The sequence below is a fragment of the Haliotis rufescens genome, unplaced genomic scaffold, assembly GCF_023055435.1.
Source record: "Haliotis rufescens isolate VD_foot unplaced genomic scaffold, xgHalRufe1.0.p SCAF_12, whole genome shotgun sequence".
NCBI classification, from domain to species: Eukaryota; Metazoa; Mollusca; class Gastropoda; order Lepetellida; family Haliotidae; genus Haliotis; species Haliotis rufescens.
This window is the reverse complement of record NW_025963802.1, coordinates 11,631,458-11,655,903: the sequence shown is the minus strand read 5'-3', so window position 1 is coordinate 11,655,903 and position 24,446 is coordinate 11,631,458. Positions and strand designations below refer to the sequence as shown.

At 42.7% G+C, this 24,446-nt stretch overlaps 1 protein-coding gene across 2 annotated transcripts in view; it reads right to left on the bottom strand.

Annotated features, from left to right (window-relative positions):
* The window catches only part of LOC124143403 (prolactin-releasing peptide receptor-like), a 76,859-nt gene that overhangs the window by 38,024 nt on the left and 14,389 nt on the right, over positions 1–24,446 (bottom strand). The window lies entirely within an intron of this gene.

Here is a 24,446-nt window from a genome sequence, read left to right as displayed (position 1 = left end):
ACGTGACAAGGGATCGAATCCCCGACCTTCCGATCTGGCAGACGTTCTACCACTAGACCACGTAGGCGGTCCGTTCTACGAAACGTGTTCAATCACTGTGTTGCAAAGTTACATATTTTTAAACGTTTTTCTGTTGCTATAGGTTATAGAATCTATGCACTTGTAAACGGCATACGTAATACAAAATTAACGTACCTTTTCAGTTTCAACAAAATCAGTTAATTAACACAGCCGCAAAGGAAGATAACGCACACACATTGCGTCTTCAACTTCCTTTTGTGCGATAATTAACAGATACTAGAACGTCTCATAATTTTAAATATATAAATAGCGAAACATTGGCATTATATAATTCAGTCGTTTCTTTTTATGCATAAGGGCAAGCATACCAAATATATATACATTATGTTTAAAAATGCATTTTTTTTCTCATTTTAACATTTTTGTTTACTTAACAACGTGCCAAGCTGATTCATGTAATATCTGCCCCTGCAAAAAAGTCAAGCTCATGAAATAGATATATAAGATTATTGTAACTATATTAATTTTCTGACAAAGAAATTTGCTTTTGTTCAAAACTTTACACAAACATACTTTATATAAACATACGTATATATACAGTGAAAATGACGGGATATATGAATATAAATAAGCTTTGGTACTTTCACAATGTTCCAGGTGTATACATGCTTACGGTATAAGGCGACAATGCTTGTCATAAGAGGCGATTAACGGTATCGGGTGGTCAGGCTCGCTGACTTGGTTGATGCATGTCATCGATCCCAATTGCGTGGATCGATGCTCATGATATCGATCACTGGATTGTCTGGTTCAGACTCGATTATTTTACAGACCGCCGTCATACAGCTGGAATATTGCGGCGTTAAACAACAAACCAAACCCATGTGTATATATAACCAAACCACAATTTTGTGAGCAAACGGTTATATTGGACAGGCGAGATGTAGTTAATATGAAGGTAGCGACAACCAGTTTAAATGGACGTGTCGGTATTGTCGGACACAGCACGCGAGGTAGCTGCAATATCTGTCAAATATTCATGAACTCCACACCAAAGTCACTAAACGATCTCACGAAACAGGAGTGTTTCTCAATGACGCTTGGGACGTATAAATCGCGCAGGCACCACAGCCGTTGATCAAACACATAACAGTGCTAGGTGTTTACGACCGTAACACGTGGCCTGGAACCCATTCTCCCCAAGCATTATTGATAAACTGGTTTGTTGTATTGAGTTCGGAAACGTCTGCACATGCCATAATAACAAAAAGGCTGAATGATATTTTTCTGCTTCTAAAAAAAGTGACAATAAAGGACACCGCTTCAGTGTACATATTGACAGGTTCTTCTATTGTCAATATCGGATATCTTATAGCAATCAATCATTTCAGCATCTTGGTTGACCGTGCCTGTTTTGGAGAATCTCGGTCATCACGTGATGAAATCGAATCGATCAAGCTGAAGTGAGTGAGTGAATAGATTTGGCTTAATGTCGCTTTGAACATAATAGTTATGACGGGTTGTGATGCTACCAAACCTAGAAATATAATCAGGGCCGACCGGGATTCGAACCGACGATCATAGGTTCCTGGTACGCCTATGGGAGGCAACTTCGCACAGCGTTTGTGTTTTCTTGTGCCAGGATCGACCAGTTACTGACGTACATTCGGATTAATGCCCTTTCAGTAGTTCAATGTAGGATAAAAAAACACTTAATTCCTTATGTTTGCGACAAACCGCCACACGCCTCCAAAACCATAATTGTGAATTTTGACATCTTAAAAAGAGTCGTTTGTCAAGTAAATCCTACTTGATTCATTAAAGTGGTGTTTGTGAGGTGAGGTGAAATTGGGTTTAACGTCGCGTCCAAGATTGTTGCACTTATATAGCGACGTGCATGCAGGTGTGTGTGTGTGTGTGTGTGTGTGTGTGTGTGTGTGTGTGTGTGTGTGTGTGTGTGTGTGTGTGTTGTTGCTAGTACTAGTGCGTGCTTATGCCGATTTATAGTGCTAGCTCACTTAGATACCATGCCGCAGTTTAACATGAATACCCCACTCAGACACAGTATACTGACTCCGAACGGACCAGTCCTTGTTTTAGCCTTTAATGCCGAGCGCCAGACAGGGTAACAATAAGTACCATATTTTAACGTATTTTGGTATGACGCGGTCGGGGATCGAACCCCAGGCCTTCCGCTCTCAGGGCGGACACTCTACCACTTGGCCACGGAGGCGGTCGTTGCGTCAAAGCCTTTGCGAATGTCGACTGTTTGCTTTCAAATCACCACGTTCTTATACCTTCAAATGAGATGTTCAATTTTGCTTTAAATTATGATAATGATATCCTTTCGTTATAAATTATAAACTGTAACTTCCTTGCAAAGTTGGTATTGTCAGATAGAAAACCTACAGAGCTGTTGACGTCTTCTTACTTAAGGAAATATGATAAAAATTATGAGCGTGACATCAATCTAAACGGGAAGGCTGCTTTGTGAGTGAGTGAGTGAGATGGGGTTAACGCCGCTTTTAACAGTATTCCAGTCATATCACGGCGTGTCAGCTTAATGTGGGAGGAAAGCCCCAAGTGATGCAGGTCTCAGACGTTTACCACTTCGGTGAAACCCACGAGCACGGGTATGGTGCTGACAAACCTAGAAACATAATCGGGGCGAACCGGGATACGAACCCACAATCATAGGTTTCTTGCGTGCCCAAGGGACGCAACTCTGCACAGCGAATTGCGGCGCCTTAGACGACTGGGCCACCCGTGCTCCCAGGCTGCTTTGTGAAGATGGCAGATTTGAGGTTTCATCATGTACAGCATCACATCACCTGAGATCACCTGACAGAATAATTATGAACATAATAATTTAAACAGATAAAAAACGAGTTATTTTATCAGCGACTATTAAAATCAAATCCATCATACTGCCACGATGACAATGTAAACGAATTTCCACAAAATGTCATCCATTCCTGTCAATAAATGCACAGTTATTGATATGTTTAACACAGTACGGAATTTCGTTCCGGGTTCATTAGAATTATTGATTATGTATGATCTTTGAAATCCATTTAAGAGTGTTTTGAATATGTCGGGACTACAAATCTATTTTATCTATGAAACAACGCAACACAACTAGGTCAAAACCAACATAAAATAATCAATTCCCCACTCGGCAGATGTTTAATTAAGGAATGCAATGGGGTGATTTATTCACCGATCACTTAACCGCTAGATGAGTTCCACAGGTCATAATGACCCGTTTCTCCTCCGGCATCGACAGACCCTCACTTGCAGCTTGCTGCTGTTGCTAGTACAACAAACACACCATGACTAACCGGTGGACATTGCGCAATTACGGGGGCGTTGGTAAACTGATTGGAAGTGATAAAAAAACCAAGCATCAATATTCTCGTAGTTTGACGTGACTCACTGGTAGAGTATTACCCATATTCACTTGCAAATTTCTAGGAACGAACCCATGCCATGAAACACTTCTTACCTACGGAGCTATGGACTTTTTTGTGTGAATGAACTAAAGACCCGCAATGCAAACCTCATTAGCTCAGGTCCCGTTAATCTCGAACGGTACCTACCAGGTGGTCTTGGGAACGTTTCTGTTGATGCAAGGGGCAGTACTCGGTTACGATGATTCTTCAATCAGGAGTTAGTTTATCCAGACGATTCTCGGGTAACCGTCTGGATTAACGAGCTTTCACATATTTGAAATGAAAGTGATGCAGAGTCAGTTCAATGATAACTTGCATCCCGTATCCATCATTTACAAATACGGCATATCTTCGGAAAAACGACAGCCATGAGTGAGTGAGTTTGGTTTTACGCCGCTTTTCGCAATATACCAGCAATATCACGGCGGGGGACACCAGAAATGGGCTTCACACATTGTACCCATGTCGGGAATCGAACCCGGGTCTTCGGCGTGACGAGCGAACGCTTTAACCTCTAGGCTACCCGACTGCCCGTCGACAGCCATGAATAAATGGCGGGTCAACCAAGGAACGGAAGGATGCAAACAATTACCTTGACACCGACACCGACAGAATATTATTTTTGTGAAAAGGGAAAATTATTTTTCACAACACATCGTCTTTAGCCTCCCTTATAAGGTGGATTTACCTATGTAGACATATATGTAACACTTGTATCTCTTGTAACACTTGTTACATATCCGATAGATCTTGATCTATCGACGGAGCACATTATGCTGGCGATGGAGTAAGACATGCCTTCGCAAACACCTAGTGTCATCATTGTTCCATTCATATAATTTTATTCATAAAACCAGAGGGAATGTATTGCGATTTGACAACCTCTGATTGACCAGCCAGAGTCCAAATTCAGGGTCAAATGGTGCATATACATTAATGTGGTGATTCCTGATTCGTGCCGATTATGACCATTGCCAATTTGGTTTTTCAACTAATGCCAAATGTACCTTTTCAAAGAGCGTCACACAACCCTCGCTCAGAAGTTGTTTGATCAAGGTTATAACATTCAACGCCACAGTAAAGCTTGTCAATAGTTGTATGGTAGACATGTAGACGCCATTTCCAAATTTGACGCATCGTTGACAAAAATTATGTCTTGTGCAATTCTATGCCAGACATGCCGTTTTTCTTCGGGTGAACAATAATTTGCTTTTGCGTGTGTTTGTGAGATGTGCCACTAGTGGCAGGATGCGAACACATGGTATAATCATTATTTAACCGTGATTCATTTACACATGTTCATGATAAGGTCGTACAATCGATTCTGCTCTTGGCTGAGATTTCTTCTGTCGAGGTTCTGTCGCTTGTATTTTCACCTGAACTGGACTGAACTTTTATTTAAACTGATGCCGCTATCGGTACAAACATTTCACAAGATGTACATATACATATAATTATGGAATAAAAACAAATAACCAACGTGGTAACTGTCTCCGATCTGCATCGCGTTGCGGAAAGTAACCAAGGACAATCCTTGACCGCAGACTAACCTCGGCGTGCCGACTGATTATCATTTCACCGTATCGTATGTCCATTCACCTGCAGCTGTCAGCTCCCGATTTAAAGATCATGACCAGAAGCAAACCTGATTTAGTGTTACCAACAGGGATATTCAAGAGAGTTAGTCATTTGAGGTCACTCTCTTGTCTTCCTACGGGTAGAGCATGTATCGTCGGTCCACACTGAGTAGCCGGTCGATATCAGAATCTGGTCCTCGAAACATGGCGGAAACATGATAACGGACATTTTGAATCAGACGCAGTGGAAGAATTAACAATTTCGAACATTCATGATTAGTTCGTCTAGAGCAGAGGAAATGCTATAAAGTACAAAGCAAATACCAAAATTATTATACAATTATATAATTTAAGCGGTATCTACAGTAAAACTAAACTGCTTGCCAAAGAACGTATACATCCATGTTTGATGGTGGCTACACGGTTTGGTTTTCGATGATGATGTATATTTGATAGGGATATCATAGTTGTGTTTTGGACCTTAAGTTTACAGTGTTCAGCGACAGTTTTCAGCCCAGTAACGTTTTGTTAACGGTACGTATGTACCAATTTTCAAGTGAATACTTTCTTTTGCCCGGTAGTTTACTTAACCCGAACACTGTCACTGGTATCTTCCATATAATATTTATATATATCTTCCATTTCCAGATTAACGAATCACAGTAGCGGATTCATGTTTCATTGCTGGCGAGGTTTCCTTGAATTTGTTTTCTGATAAGTGTGTACATTTATATCTATCTACGAAACTTCGTTTGCGATTTCGAGGGGCGGTAGGCTGGCTTAGGGGTAAAATCGTTCACGCCGAAGACCTGGGGCCTTTGTATTGCTGGTGGCACGGGTGGCCAAGTCGTCTAAGGCGCCGCAATTCGCTGTGCAGAGTTGCGCACAGAAACCTATGATTGTGGGTTCGAATCCCGGTTCGCCCCGATTATGTTTCCAGGTTTGTCAGCACTATGTCGTGGGTTTCACCAAAGTGGTAAACGTATGGGACCTGCATCACTTCGGGCTTTCCTCCCACTTTAAGCTTACACGCAGCGATATGACTGGAATACTGTTAAAAGCGGCGTTAAACCCAACTCACTCACTCACTTAATATTGGACCGCCTCCGTGGTCTAGAGGTAGAGCGTCCGCCCGGAGAGCTGAAGGTCCGGGGTTCGATCCCCGGCCGCGTCATACCAAAAGACGTTAAAAGATGGTACTTGTTGTTACCGTGTCTAAAACAAGGACTGGTCGGCTCGGAGTCAGTATACTGTGTCTGAGTGGGGTATTCATGTTAAACTGTGGCATGGTATCCCAGTGAGCTAGCACTATAAATCAGCATCAGTCCGGACTAGTACAAGCAGCCACACACACATACGTGCATGCACGTCGCTATATAAGTGCAATAATCTTGGACGCGACGTTGAACCCAATTTGACCTCACCTCATCTCACCTCACCTCACCTCATTGACTTTCAACGATCCGTTCATATACTTTTCACCACTATTTGGCCTTGTACTTAATGGAACCTGTTTCGGTAGATAATCGAGACTGGTTATTTACTGGCGTTGACGTTTCATATTTCAGTGATAACTATGTAATTGTTTGTATGGCAAAGATGGTGTCGCCCGAATTCATTCCGCAGTAGCCGAGTAGGATATTGTATGAAGCTGTATTTAATAATAACTTTTAACCTACAAGATCATTTTGGTCTCAAAGAAAGGAGTTATAAGTTATCTTGGTATACACTGGAAACAAGGGTCGCAACAGAGACTTTCCTCAGCGACAAGAGAACGCGTGTATGGCAAGCCGTTTTCACATTTATTACGGAATTACAGATATCTTCAATTGTTTTAAAGATATCTTGAAATGAATTAAAGATATCTTGAATGGAATTGAAGATATCTTGAATGGAATTGAAGATATCTTAAATGCAGATAATTGTAGATATCTGCAATAAAATTTAAGATATCTTCAATTGTTTTAAAGATATCTTGAAATGAATTGAAGATATCTTGAATGGAATTGAAGATACATGTATCTTGAAAAGAATTGCTGATATCTTAAATTCGATTATTGATATCAAAATATGATTTAAAGATATCAAAATGTCATGTTTTGTTATGATGTCATTATTCAATTCCTGATATCTTGAAACTAAATACAGATATCAATGATTAGTTATTGATATCTTCAATTGTTGCCATTATTAAAGATGTTACATTAATAATGTTACTTAAATTAGATAACTGATATCAATAATTGATATAAAGATATCATCAAAAGTATTAATTATATCTTTAATTGGATGTTTGATATCAGTAACGGTCAGAATTAATGATATCTTGAATTGAATTAAAGATATCTCTAATTGAATTAAAGATATCTCTAATGCATTTGTAGATATGTATAACTTATTTCAAGATATCTTGAATTGAATTTAAGATATCTTGAATTTATTTCTAGTATATTTATGTACTGTAGGATGGTAATTGTTTAACGATATCTTAAATACATTTAGAGATATCACAAACTAGTTTGTTGATATCACCGTAACATTTTAAGATATCAGTAATTGTATTATGGATATCAGAAATGAATTTAAGATATCTTTAATTATTTTTTGATATCTTAAAAACATTATTGATATCTTTAAATAAAATACCGATATCTTTAAAACAATTGAAGATATCTGTAATTCCGTAATAAATGTGAAAACGGCTTGCCATACGCGTGAGCGATCTCATGAGATGGGTAGTGGAGACACGGTGTGCCAGCTTGATGTGGAGGACATTCTCAATGAGACGCAGACGTACGCGTGTTTAAATCTGAATTGTTTGAGACGCATTATTTAGAAGTTGACGGATGGCAGAGTAGACACATTTTATGGATAACAACTTCTTTAATACTGTAAAGAAGTTGCTTGACAACGGTTTTAGGATCTATACCGAAACGTCGCCTTTACAGTATCAAAGAAGTTGTTATCCATAAATTGTGTCTACTTTGTGTTTAAATCTTTGGTATAATTCCTACGTATGGTAATGGTGCTGATGACGTGAGGGTCATTATCAAGACCAAACCTGAAAAGAAACAACGAACTGCTCGACTAAGGGGCGCAACTCTGAACAGCGAGATATAGGGCCAGCGCGCCGTCCATGACGTAAGCAGCAAACTTTTGCGCGCGGATATTACGCGGAATCTATTGTATCACATTATGTTTATGCTGGAACACTATCAACGGACATAACCGTTTCGCTACTAAAATATCCACTTCGGGAGGCGCTTTGATTAAAGTTGATAGAATGTCAGTCAGCAGCAATGAGAAAACCATCACGAGCGTACGTGAGTCCAGCTTATTGCCCAACTCACGTAAAATGGACATAAATGTTCACTGAAGAGACATAGAGTTGATAATGACAGTCTTTGCACGGCAGGTTTGGCACTGGCTGTTTTATTGTGTTTGGAATTGAGGTTGAAATGGGGAAGAGGGGGAGGAGGGGTGCGAGGGGTTGAAGGATGATAAGGGATGAGGGGGAAGAGGGGTGCGACGGGGATTGAAGGATGACAAAGGGAGAGGGGGATAGTGATCTAGAACACAAATGTGACAAGGATTAAAGGGTGTAGAGAAGAGAGAGGAAGTCGTCGGTACAGAGGACCAGAAGGGGCACAGACACAGTTACACCTACAGCCACACGGAGACAGACGCGCCACACAGACACAGCTACACCTACAGCCACACGGAGACAGACGCGCCACACAGTTACACCTACAGCCACACGGAGACAGACGCGCCACACAGACACAGTTACACCTACAGCCACACGGAGACAGACGCGCCACACAGACACGACTACACCCACACGGAGACAGACGCGCCACACAGACACAGTTACACTTACACCCACACGGAGACAGACGCGCCACACAGACACAGTTACACTTACAGCCACACGGAGACAGACGCGCCACACAGACACAGTTACACTTACAGCCACACGGAGACAGACGCGCCACACAGACACAGTTACACCTACAGCCACACGGAGACAGACGCGCCACACAGACACAGTTACACTTACACCCACACGGAGACAGACGCGCCACACAGACACAGTTACACTTACAGCCACACGGAGACAGACGCGCCACACAGACACAGTTACACTTACAGCCACACGGAGACAGACGCGCCACACAGACACGCCTACACCCACACGGAGACAGACGCGCCACACAGACACAGCTACACCTACAGCCACACGGAGACAGACGCGCCACACAGACACAGTTACACCTACAGCCACACGGAGACAGACGCGCCACACAGACACAGTTACACTTACAGCCACACGGAGACAGACGCGCCACACAGACACAGCTACACCTACAGCCACACGGAGACAGACGCGCCACACAGACACAGTTACACTTACAGCCACACGGAGACAGACGCGCCACACAGACACAGCTACACCTACAGCCACACGGAGACAGACGCGCCACACAGACACAGTTACACTTACAGCCACACGGAGACAGACGCGCCACACAGACACAGTTACACTTACAGCCACACGGAGACAGACGCGCCACACAGACACAGCTACACCTACAGCCACACGGAGACAGACGCGCCACACAGACACAGTTACACTTACAGCCACACGGAGACAGACGCGCCACACAGACACAGTTACACTTACAGCCACACGGAGACAGACGCGCCACACAGACACAGTTACACCTACAGCCACACGGAGACAGACGCGCCACACAGACACAGTTACACTTACAGCCACACGGAGACAGACGCGCCACACAGACACAGCTACACCTACAGCCACACGGAGACAGACGCGCCACACAGACACAGCTACACCTACAGCCACACGGAGACAGACGCGCCACACAGACACAGTTACACCTACAGCCACACGGAGACAGACGCGCCACACAGACACAGCTACACCTACAGCCACACGGAGACAGACGCGCCACACAGACACGCCTACACCCACGCAAAGACACACCTCCACCGACACAGAGCCTGACACACAGTCACACCAACACCCACACACAGACACACCGACACTAACACACAGATACACAGACACATATACACCCACACACAGACACACCTACACCCACACACAGACGGGCACAAAGGCACACCTACACCTACATAGAGAGAAAGACGCGCCACACAGACACAGCTACGCCCCCCCCCCCCCCCCCCCCCCCACACACACACACACACACACTCAGAGACACTCACAGAAACGCCTACATTACACAGAGTCACACCTATACTCACACACACAGGCACAGCGACACTCACATACAGTCAGACACACACAGTCACACCTACACCCACACATACACCAACAGGCACACCTACACCCACACAGAGACAGACACAGTCACACCTACACCCACACACAGAGAGACACACATAGTCACACCTACACACAGAGACAAACACACAGAGTCACACCTTTACCCACACACAGACGGACACAGACAGGCACACCTACATCCACACAGAGACAGACGCACCACACGCACACACACACACACACACACACACACACACACACACACAGAGGCACAGGCACACCTACACCCACCCACCGACGAACACACACAGACACACCTACACACACACACAGACAGACGCGCCACACAGACACACCTTCACCCACACAGAGACAGACACACACAGACACACCTACACACACACAGACAGACGCGCCACACAGACACACCTTCACCCACACCAACACAGACACACACAGGCACACCTACATCCACACAGAGAAAGACACACATAGTCACACCTACACACACAGAGAGGCTGACACACAGTCACACCAACGCCCACACACAGACGGACACAGACAGACACGCCTACAACCACACAGAGACAGACGCGCCACACAGACACAGCCACACCAACACCCACACAGACACACACAGGCACACCTACATCAGCACAGAGACAGACACACACTCACACCAACGCCCGCACACAGTCGGACACACACAGTCACACCTACACCCACACAGAGACAGACGCGCCACACAGACACAGCTACCACCACACAGAGACAGACACACACAGTCACACCTACACCCACACAGAGACAGACGCGCCACACAGACACACCTTCACCCATACAGGGACAGACACAGCTACACCCACACCCATACAGACACACACAGGCACACCTACATCCACACAGAGACAGACACATAGTCACACCTACACAGAGGCTGACAGACACACTCACACCAACGCCCACACACAGTCGGACACACACAGTCACACCTACACCCACACAGAGACTGACACATACAGTCACACTAACGTCCACACACAGACGGACACACACAGTCACACCTACACACACACAAAGGCTGACACACACAGTCACACCAACACCCACACACAGACGTACACAGGCACACCTACGCCCACACACGGACAGACACACACAGTCTCACCCACAGACCGCCTCCGAAGCACAAAAGGTGCGGGGTTCGATTCCAGGCTGCGTCATACTAAAAGACGATAAAAGATGGTACTTGTTGTAACCCTGCCTGACGCTCGGAATCAAGGGACTGCAACACGGACTGGTCGGCCCGGAGTCAGTATACTGTGTCAGAGTTGGGTATTCATGTTTAACTGTTGCATGGTATCTCAGTGGGCTAGCACTATAATATTGGCAATAGTCCGGACTAGAACAAGCTGACACACACACACACACACACACACACACACACACACACACACACACACACACACACACACACACACACACACACACACACACACACACACACACACACACACACACACACACTCACACACACACTCACACACACACACACACACACACACACACGATCCCACCGTACCTCCACCCACAGAAGTAATGTTTGTACAAATACGCCACAAATACGCCACTCTTGCGCAGTACTCAAGTCCCAAGTGGGGTTTTCACTCTCGGTGCTCAACCTACATCAGACGAGCAAGTCCCACTGATTTCAAATGTAACGCCTCGGTGGTGACAGACTGGGCTATTGGCCTCTCATTCACGTCATTGATTTCGTTTTGTAAATATTTGCTCAGCCACCGATGTTACAGAGCAAGTACTGTGTGTAATGTATGGCGTCATTATTGTCCCGTGCCCTAACACTCTCAGACTGATCATATGTGGTGCTACTGATTTGCTAATCTTGAGTTTAGATTGAGATCGACGTTTTCACAAAAAAAACTGAGCTGGTGCGTTATTTAGTCAGCGCTGCATCGTGTTAACAACGATTTATCAGTTTGTTTGAAATGGCCAGAGTAGGCAGCCAAAGATAAAGTGTTTTATGTGAATATTCGCTCACTGCGGGTCTCAATAGTTAATCGGGAATGCCTATATTGGACCACAGTACCGTTAAGGATTCTACCGGCGCCTTGAAATTACTCTGTCTTGTACGAAAAATCGAGAAGACTTAATTTACGACTTTAAGTCTGTTATGTGCCGCGGTATTTATTGGGTAAGGGCTATATTGCATGGAAATGCTTTATGTTCTCCAACATGCGTTTATGTGAGGACCCAACTCCTGACTTGTACGATGGAGCACACACAGCAAAACCACTCGAAGTCTTGATTTTGTAATGAAACGTCGAGTTTTGAACAGTTCGAGGTCCTGTCTCTATATTATTCAAGTAGTGTACATACGAATTCTGCAAGAACCATAACGCTGCCTCTACATGAAGACGCTGGCGAGAATTGGTCTTCAACAAACCATTCTTGTCGTGGAAGGCGACTAACGGGATCGGATGGTCCGTTGGGCACGCCAGAAACCTATGATTGTGGGTTCGAAACCCGGTTCGCCCCGATTATGTTTCCAGGTTTGTCAGCACCATACCCGTGTTCGTGGGTTTCACCGAAGTGGTAAACGTCTGAGACCTGCATCACTTCGGGATTTCCTCCAACATTAAACTGACACGCCGTGATATAACTGGAATACTGTTAAGAGCGGCATTAAACCCAACTCACTCACTCACTCACTCACTCACTCACTCACTCACTCACTCACTGATATAGCTCACACATTTTACCTCCTAGCCATGTGGTTAACCAAACCCTGATCTTCGGAGTATAGAACCAACGCGTTTACTTCTAGACTACCGAAACGCTCGTTTTTTATTTACCTGTTATCGTATTCAGATGTTGGGAAGGTGAAGACAAATACTGACATTATATGCATGTTTAATATTACCCTTGGAATTGTTGTGACGACATTCGTTGTAGAAAGAGGAATTGTATACGAACGCTTTCAGTGATACATTCGTAATTTTGATTTTACGCCCAAAGGAATCTGAAAGATTCGGATTAGAATTGGTCTTCAGTAACCAATGCTTGTCGTAAGAGGCGACTAACGGGATTCGGTGGTCAGGCTCGCTGACTTGGCTGAGGCATGTCATCGCATTTTAATTGCGTTGATCAATGCTCATGATGTCAGTCACCGGGTTGTCTGGCCCAGACGCGATTATTTACAGACCGCCGTCATATAGCTGGGATATTACTGAGAGCGGAGTTTAACAAGTTGACACACAATTGAAAGAAACAAACAATAGCTGCGTCAGTACACTGAGTCTCAACCCGTTATATTTACAGAGTGTTCATTTATACATACCACACCTAAAAAAAAGTTAAAGAAAACCCGAGGTTTTATATGACCATAGTTAATCTGTCATGGCTTGTGGGTATATTGCAAAACACAGCCTTAAGCTTTCAGTTATGGGTGTTCTTTTTATTGTGTTGAGTAGTACACTTCTTCATGTAAACGTGACCCGTGAAGATCCGTTGTAGAAGAGGTCTTCAGCAACAACCCATGCTTGTCGTAAAAGGCGACTAACGGGATCGGGTGGTCAGGCTCGCTGACTTGGTTGAAGCATGTCATCGATCCCAATTGCATGGATCGATGCTCATGATAACAACAAACCAACCAATCAATCATGTAAACGTTCGCCGACGCCCTTACTAAACGAAATTTCAAACGAAACCTTTAGAAACTTTAGAAAGTGTAATAAAACTCGACAGATAAACATGATTTGTACACTATTCACACATTTCTTTCCTATTATTTTTAATGATTATATTCACACTGGTATGGATTTTGCTCGGCAGTGTCAGATTGCATTCATTTTATGTCGGTCATATAAATGGATGGTGAACAGTGGAAAACTCCGTTACATTGGCCAGGTTATACAATTGATTATTTCTTTCTCTGGTTTAATTTAGTAAAGTAATGGAGATGTGAAACATCGGTTTTTAAAATGACAACATGTTTTCTGTTGATGTCTTCTCATGTGACAGAAAATCAATGATGAAATTACAATTCATTCTGACAAACAATACCTATTTTTGCATGAATCTTCAGGTTTTGCAAGTATGTTGATTAAGTTCATGAATATTGGAACCTGTTTCTCGAAAAATCAAAACTGCATTTGAAGGACAAAACTGTTTTGAAACTCCTCAGAGCAATTGTCGATTAGATGTGCCCTACAACATTGTGACCGAGTCGAGTGTCACTAACAGGGCGACAATAGCATTCCAGAATGCCTAAATCCATTCTTCTGGAGCAATAATGTTCTCGTCCTAAAGAAGTCTGAGAGAAGCAGAATCCTCAAAGATCGTATTAAAAGATATAACGAGATAATGAAGTACTAAAGTTCCAATGTTCAAGGGTTCACTATATTTCGCCGTGGAGTATTACGTGAAGATTCACCCATGAAGATCCGGGTTAGAATTGGTCAGCAAATCGCGCTTGTAAGAGGCGACCAACGGGATTGGGTGGTCAGGCTCGCTTACTTGGTTGGTACATGTCTTCGTATACTAATGAAGGAACAAAATGTTGTATGCATTCCGAGTATAAATAAAAACTATATGGGTATTTTGAAACAATCAACTTACTACAAGGAACTATGACGCCATACTGCTTCAACTTACCATTGCAATTAGAATTGAGAATCGCTAACATGCACATGGGCAAATATCGTTAAGTTATTACACATAAACCTTCTACCCTCATGGTTAATATTGCAGATTTAGCCAACAATAAGTGTTGAAGATAGTCCAAGTAACTAACAGAAAAAGTAAACATTAGATCCTCAAAAAGTTGTCTGCAAACAAAGATGTCTCACATGTTTGACTTCATGAATGCATTAGTGTCAAGTTTGAATCAGTCGGTAATGAGTGAGTGAGTGAGAGGGGTTTAACGTCGTTTTGTGGAATATTCCAGATATATGACGTTGGTCAGCTTAATGTGGGAGGAGAGCCCGAAGTGATGCAGGTCTCGGACGTTTTATCTCTCTGGTGAAACCAACTAACACGGACATTGTGCTAACAAACCTAGGAACATAATCGGGACGAACTGGGATTCGAACCCACGACCATAGGTTACTGGCGCGTCTAAGGGACGCAACTCTGCTCAGCGAATAGCAGCGCTTTAGTTGACTGGGCCACTCGTGGCCCCAGCCGGTAATGAAAGGAGAACTACAAACTGTAGAGATCCATTATGGAGCGGTGTGTTATATGACAATTCAAGCCTTGGACATATAATTCCTAACATAGCCTCAAGTCCACATCAATCCTCAACTTTGAAACAACTGTACACTGGCACGCCCAGCTCTATTTTAACATGGCAATCTTCAGTCAGACAATCATGACCAAATATGTATGTGTCACATCTGTAAATATCGCTTAAGTTTATTGCCCTTTAATCTGAAGCCATTGGTAAGAGTCAGCTAACCGCACTCAGACACGTTTGATCAAATCATTATACAATAACATTGACAGCATTTTCATGCATCCATAGCCTTAATCACATATATGTAATAAACTCACGCGTATATTTTTTACACACGCACATACGCCTATATTTTGAAACATTCAATTTTGCGCTTACTTTATGTATTAATTGTCACAGATCTGCGTTTTTCCTCTAGGCTATGGTTGCTTACATGAGGTGAGGTGAAATTGGGTTTAACGTCGCCCCCAAGGTTATTGTACTGATATATCGACGTGTATGCACGTGTGCGTGCGTACGTACGTGCGTGTGTGTTTGTGTGTGTGTTTGTGTGTGAGTGTATATGCGTGCGTGCGTGCGTGCGTGCGTCTGTGTGTGTGGCTGCATTTACTAGTCCGGACTGATGCCGATCTTATAGTGCCAGCCCACTGGGACACCATGCCGCTGTTCTAAATGAATACCCTACTCAGATACAGTATACTGACTCCGAGCCTACCAGTCCTTCTTTTAGCCCCTTAATGCCAAGCGCCAGACAGGGTAACAACAAGTTCCATCTTTTAAGGTCGTTTGGTATGACTCCGGGCGGACGCTCAACCACTAGACCACGGACGCCGTCTCCGTTACATGAAGTTAATGAGTGGGTGAGGTTTAACGTCACTTTTGAACTTTAGAACTGTAATTTAGCCGTTTACAACGATCCCTGGAATGATGTTTACATATGAAAGAGAATCCGGGACTCGGAACCTCAATCATATGTTTCTGATACGCCTATTGGACGCAACAGCGATGAAGTTAATGCGTGCGCATGTCTGGGATATATATGAGTTATTTACAGCCAATAATAACATGTTTTTCGAATGCCATTTCGTGTGAACCAACAATGAGGACATCCTTCAACGTGTTGTGCAATCAGTCAGAAACCTAGACGATAACGGATAGACATATCTGACTCTACATAAGGCAAAGGAGTAATTGTATAGAATGATAAATGTGTTGAAACCTTTATAATACGTAAATCCATCTTGTTGGGAACGTGTATATACAACAAAAGGGAAATTAAGCCGTGCCTATCACTTGTACGGACATTTTCATTACCGACGGTGCCCTTGGAGTGTCAAAGTTTTTCGGTATTGAGTAAACATTTTCTCTCTACATCATGAGACTTAAGAAAAATGTCGTTCATATGAAATGTCAATAGTAATCGCTTTATCTCCCACGCTTTTAACCAGCATGTTTTCAGTCTATGATGACAAATATCGACGATGGAATGCGCAAACAACGATAAAATGCTAACGATTAAACGGAAATATTGGCATACATGCCATGGGAATATGGCCTTGTTGGCGTGGGTTGGCAAAGACGAGACCGATACTGACTGTCACTATGATGTATGTCTCCAGTTATTATGGACAAGATTAAATGAATTGCTCATCAACAAGCTTACGACGTTGGAATATTTGGTTAAGTCTCGAGATCGTTATGTATCGCCAAGATACAGCTCCGATTGCACGAAACTAATCTCAGCCTCCTACAGAAGACCCGGATGTAAGTCCTCGATTCCAATTAACCTTTCTATGTCGGCAAATGTTCCTTACGGTGGCAACGTTGATTTTAATATGAGTAAAAGGATTATCGCGACGAAGCCTATTGTTAGTTCTGAATCGGATTATGCTTAGCTTTGTAAAGAGAATTATCGGAAATTGAGGAGAATTACTAGTAGCAAAATGTGCTTGAACATATCCTTTAAACTTATATGAATGCAGACACATTTACTAGCAAAACTGGAGATGTTGATACCCAAATAGCAGTATGTTGAAGGACACAAAGGATTTACACATGTACATGCTTGCATAAATGTAAGCCATTTCTGTAAATGCCTACGAAACAACTTTTGTTTTTTTAAGTCTTGCCACGCAATGTTAATATTAAGTCTTTAATCTTTTCACAACCCTTATTAAAGAACATGATCGACGTGACCTGACAGTGCCTTGCATGACCTGACATAACCTGACGGAGCTTGACAGAACTATAGATATTCCTTAGATACGAGTTGCATATTCATCTGTGGCAAAACCACATAGGTCTCCCGCTACAAAACATGTTAAGTGACCTTTAAGAACGCACCATATCATTTTGAGGACAACATATTCCCAAAATGCACATACATGAATAACTGTCTAATATTCATGTTCGATGTAATGAAAATCAAGAATGTTCATACTGTATCACAAAAAGATATCTTCTTAACAAGAAATGCAAGCCGGAAAAAAAACAATCACCAAGATGAAGGTCTGGGATCATAGACACCGTAAGATTGGCTTCTCGCTGTGGCCTAAAGCAAAACCTATAACCTATAAATGCAGACAAAGTTCTTAAATGTCCTTTTGTCACAGAGACTGAGCTGCGCAAACAGTGTCTGGCGTCTGTCGCGTCTTTTATTGTCCAGTCTCTCTTTATTTCCGTCATAGAGGCTTTATCACGGAGCAGTCTTGCTGTGATATAGAGCTTTACATTGGTCATTAGTTTCGGTGACATTAGCTGAATACATCTCGACTGAAATAGAGCCCTGCAGTTTTACTCGTTAACCGATTATAGTGTTGCTTTTGTTGCAGGCTGGCGTCAGATGAGATGGTCACATCTATTCACTAATCAGTTTTGTGTTATGAGTGTTTTGTTAGGAGAAATCTATTTATATGAGAGCGACTGAGCGCTGAAAAGACATTAGTCAACAAAACAGTGCATTTACTATAAGACTGTGTTTGTGAGTTGTTCAGAGCGGTACTTCTGTTCCGGAAGACGAGATGATTTGTCACTTTGTTGTGGGAGAAAGTCCAAAGTGGTGCTTTATCTTTCTGGCGAAACTCGGGCTGGCTTGTCACCTTATGGTGAAAGGAAAGTAAAAAGTGATGCTTTATCATTCTGGTAAAGCACGAGATGGCTTGTCACCTTGTTGCGGGAGAGAAACCCAAACAAGATGTTTTAGTATTCTGGTGAAACGTGAGAAGGCTTGTCACCTTCTTGTGAAAGGAAACTCAAAAATGATGTTTTAGTATTCTAGTTAAACTCGGGATGGCTTGTCACCTTATTGAGAAAGGAAAGTAAAAAATGATGATTTAGTATTCTGGTTAAACTCGGAATGGCTTGTCACCTTATTGAGAAAGGAAAGTAAAAAGTGATGCTTTATCATTCTGGTAAAGCACGAGATGGCTTGTCACCTTGTTGCGGGAGAGAAACCCAAACAAGATGTTTTAGTTTTCTGGTGAAACTCGGGATGGCTTGTCACCTTATTGAGAAAGGAAAGTAAAAAATTATGCTTTACCATTTTGGCGAAGCCTGCGTGCACAGGTATGGAATTGACGTACCAAATCAGGTGAATCGGGGACTGTCAGTGGAATCAGGCTGACTCCTGCACATCGGAGCCTCAGATCACTGTGTCCCCAAATACAAGACGTTGATGTGACTTACTGGTGTATGAGTTATGGTTTGTGCCACTTTGAACGGTGCTTCCGTAACGTCTGCGCGTCAACTTAACACGTAGCACGAAAACCTGCAAGCCGTACACTCTTCCCTCCCACTATGATTAAACGGAGGAGAAGGCATACGGCGTTGACAGATTGTGGAATCTGGAGTGTTGTAGGGATGTAACTCTGCACAGCTTAGACGATTGGGCCACCTCATTATAAGACAGGAAGAGTACAAAATAGTAATACTATATAGTACTTGCCTCCATAGTACAAACAACGCGATACTAAATACTGAGTGAGGTGTTTATATACCTCATTTACATGTAAACCTATCGCTACACTAGATACACAGGATTATGTTTGAAAGATACATCACATTCCATTTTGGGTCAAATCAAACGTTTATGATCTCTATCACAAGGCATAAGGTCCCTATCCTAGAATGTGATATCTTTGTCATGTTGGATTACCAGCACTTTTCGGTTTTTTCATTAATGCGTGTGAAGTTATAAAATATATTTGAGTGGGATAACATTAACCTTTAAGAAACTTCTTTGACGTATGCGATTCGAAATAGTTCTCAAAGATGTAAATAGAAGGCCAGGATTCCTGCAGCGCGATTTACCGACCACGCTGAGTCTGCAAAATAATGGACCCTAAAGTGCTTTTCGTGACTAAGAATTGCTTTTTGAGAGAAAAACCGAGCAAAGAAAAATTGCGACTACCAGCGCATATCCGCTTGTCACAAGTTATCATAAAAAGTCACATCCACTATTTCTGCTATACAGCATTAAATTTCCCTCATGTAAAGTAGACGAGTTAGCGTTTCCTGTACAGTTTATGCAAGCACTTTTATTTTGAAATATATCTGCTGTGTGTAGATGTTTTCCAACCTCCACTACACTCTTATTTAGAATAGGTTTCTAGCACCCACTGCTTGTCATAAGGGCCAACTACAAGGTGGACTGGATGGTCAAAATATGTGTCAGCGTAATCCTACGGGGTGGATTGTGAAAAGTTATTTTCGCTTTTGAATAGTGTCTCTACCCCAAAATAGATTCCTTGTCAGGTGAACGTTTGAATTATGTTTAATGGCGATTTGAAAATCATATTTTTACTTTGTCGTTTTTATATAACAGGAACCCTTAATATACGTAAGTTAAATACGTTTATCCCTTTGGTGAAACCCACGAGCATGGTGCACTCAGGCCAAGGGAGAAAATTGGGGAAAACCTTGGATTTGAACCAACGGTCGACGGGTCCTAACACGACGAAGGCACGCATTTGTGCTTAGCGAATCGAGACGCTTTCACCCGACTGAACGCATTTGTAAAGCTTAGATACTGACTTGTGGTGTTGGTATTAAACGAAGGACAGAATATTTCATTCTTAAAATCCAGAATTAAATCAGTAAGTGATACCATTGTCGTGATATGTACTGGAGATATGGCTTGGTATTTCAGATATCTCAGGTGGATGCTGGTTTGGGATGATAAATATATATTTAAGCCACGGCGACATGAGCAGCGTTCGACGTCAAAGGTTACGTGTGAGTCGACGACTCAGAGCTGAGTTTAAACAGTATTTCACTGTATCAGCTTATAAATGTGGGAGGAAAGACCGGAGTAAAGAGCTGCCTACCGGGATATATTTGAAACATCTCTACCTGCGGAGTTAAACACCATTCATTCACTCCCTCCCAATGTAAAACAGGCCATAGAGATTTGCAACTTTGGTGATCCCTAAACGATGACGCTTTTTATCTCCAGGCGACACCTTTATGATCAGAATGACACATATGTTTACAGGGAAAATACTGGCGGACAATCGTAACAAGGGAAAAGGAAATTCGAAATTTAGATCAGAATGTTTGGGAATCGATTTTTTTTTCAATTGAAATTCGACCTATTTATGAGAAACAAGATATTTTAATGTGACCTGACGGAAAGATCGTTTTCTTGTTCTGGACAAGAGTGAGTTCTGAGTGAGTGAGAGTGAGTGAGTGAGTGAGTGAGAACACCGTCTACAACGGTATGTCAGTTATATCACAGGTCATCAGTTTGATGAGGGATTTCGAGAAAAGCGCAAAGTGATGCAAATTTATCGTTCTGGACCCGGAAGTGACAATAAACGCGCACTTAACTTCAGTTTCACGTGTTCAGAATGACACCATTGCGTGTGGTACGTAGTTAAAGTCATAACTACAACACTTATAAAGTTAGTTTTCGATTTCCCCCAGAATCCCCAGGGGTTCATCAAACGAAAGACCAATATGGTCCTACGTCACCGAGTTAAGCATTTACTATTATATAACGCACAAATGATCCACTATTTCTGTCATGGAGACACTTCAACTCTTCTCCCATTAATGAAGTCTACTACTCGTGGACACATATTTATTTAAACGACAGCCACGGCTTATTTGACAATACCCAATGTCGATGTTGGAATTCGATCACGACCACTCCAGCTGAGGGCACGACTGGGAAAGACGCGGTCACGCAGTACAAAGGCCATCTTATTTAGCAACACCATTGCCGTGCCTTGCTTGAATTAATATTATTTAGCTCTTGGCCCTCTGAAGTGTCTCATTTGGGCTGATCAACAATAGTGATCAGTGATCGAGAATGCCTGGCAATAGCAGGCACTGAATGGCCGAACCATGTCCTGGGCAGCTGGGAATAGACCATTTGATTGATCCGAATGTTAGCTTTTAAATATTTCATCGTTGTTTCCTTTCAAGATGGTGGTGAAGGTCACGTAAGCTGCCTCACGGAGATTATTTTCGGTTTACGTTGATCTTGCTGGTGATTGCTGGAGGGTGATGTTGCTGGTAGGGTCACATACAATTATTTAAAGAAATGGGCAGGTAGTCGAATATAAATTGTGTCCGTTGTAACGATGTTTCCTCAATTCAGAAAACATGGCAGCAGTTTCTGATTTGCACAACCACGAACGGTGCTTCAGTTATGCAACGGCGTTTGTTTAATCACGTGATTGATTTCAATGTTATGATCATTCAAAACAACCTTGTTTTCGTAAGAGTCTGACGGGCAAAAAAAGTAAACTCTTGAAAATTCACACTTTATTCTGCTCATTACTGTGTACTGTGAAAATGCGATCACATTGTTCGCAAGACGTCATGTGCACGTCACCTATTGTGAGATACTCATTGGTGTGATGCATGTAATATTGCCCATGATACCTGTATCAAATACATCAAATACATAACCATCGAATTACCATTTCTTGTTTGTTTCACTTCTATCAAACATGAGTACATACTTTCCTGCCCCGTGAAGATACCGGGGTAGAATAGGTCTTCAGCAGACCTTACTTGCCGTAAAAGGCGACTATGCTTGTCGTAAAAAGCGACTAACGGGATCGGGTGGTCAGGCTCGCCGACTTGGTTGATGCATGTCATCGATCCCAATTGCGTGGATCGATGCTCATGATATTAATCACTGGATTGTCTGGTCCAGACTCGATTATTTACAGACCGCCGTCATATAGCTGGAATATTGCTGAGTGCGACGTTAAACAACAAACCAACCAACCAACCAAACCAAAATAATGTCCAATGCAATTCCCTATTTTGACTTGTACCATATGCTCCCTTGTTGTTTCAAGTGAACAATTAATTTGCCTTTGCATGTGTTGGTGACGGGTGCCACCGTGGGACAGGACACGCTGACCTTTTCGCGAACACCAGAAATCATCACTATTTGATATTATTTCATTACCACATGCTCAGGCACAGTCGGGATCGTACAATGAATTCTGCAGTAAGCACACATTTCGTATGATTATGGAAAGGGCTTTGTAGCGTTTATTTCCACAAACGATGGCATATCACCACCAAGCTATCACCAGGTTTCCTCACGCAGATATTAAGGTTGTCAACATTGTCTGGAGATGTCAGTTTGGCTTCTGAGTCGCTCATCGACTATGTCATTATAACTATTCTGCCACTCAGGTTGTTCGAGTTAATGGTTCTTCACAATGGAACGACACAACACCTTCCATCATGTTTACAGCCAGGAGGTCTTTTCGTAGACGTGTTCCTGGAAACCTACCCGGGTGCAATCAGAAGCATGTTATTCTCAACAAGTAATCAATAAACACAATTTAAACAGACACTGCCTTCTCAGCGGCCCATGGCGTGGCCAGTTTTAGTTTTTTGTGGCGATTCCATTGATTTGCGTTCTGGGTGGGCATTTATGGTCACGTGATCCTTTTGTGGCATTATCGATTGGTGTGAGTAGACCCGGGTTTTAAGATTCCATCGTTGATAGAGTCGTAAGGCCTGAACCGTATTTAGATAAAAAGAATCGTTGGGAATATAATTTGTCTTTGGTAACGCGTTTATCAATGTTGATGGTGATTCGTTTCAGTTCGTTTACAACAATAATATGAATTATGTGAGAAGCTATCACGATATTGATGATGGAATAAAACAGCATTCGCATAAAACGACGATAGTGATCAAATGTCAAACACGACAATCAAAATAAAACTCATAACCTGAGGCAGTCAATGTCAAGGTCAGAACAAGATACAGAGTTCAAGAAGATTTAGTGGTTCTTCAGCAGGATATATAACATTAGGCGTTTAAGTGGTGTCAATAATTATACCTACTCAAAACTAGATAGATGATTATGTACCCTGAGACTTTTATCAAGGATGTCTATCTGCAACTCAGACGAATCGATCCCCTACATGACCACAATTCGTTCAGCCAATTATCAGTGCACCTGTTTGCAAGAGATATCACGAGACTGCAGACGTGAAACGACGGATGAGCTGGACCAAAGCAAACGCGTTGACAGCATCTCTTAGACTCAGACAGTCTGAGTTTCGGACTGCCTGTCAACGTTGAAAGTTTGTATACTTCTAATGTACATCGGCCCATATGTGTAGCTGGCACATGTAAACTTTATCCTAAAACATCATTAGTGAGAGAGCGGTTTAACGCCACTTTCAACAATATGTATCAGTTATATCGCGGCCTTGCAGCTCAACGTGACCCATGCTGGTCGAAAGAGGCGACTAACGGTATCGGGTGGTCAGACTCGCTGACTTGGTTGATGGATGTCAGCGTTCCCAGTTGCGTAGATCGATGCTCATGATGTCAACCACTGG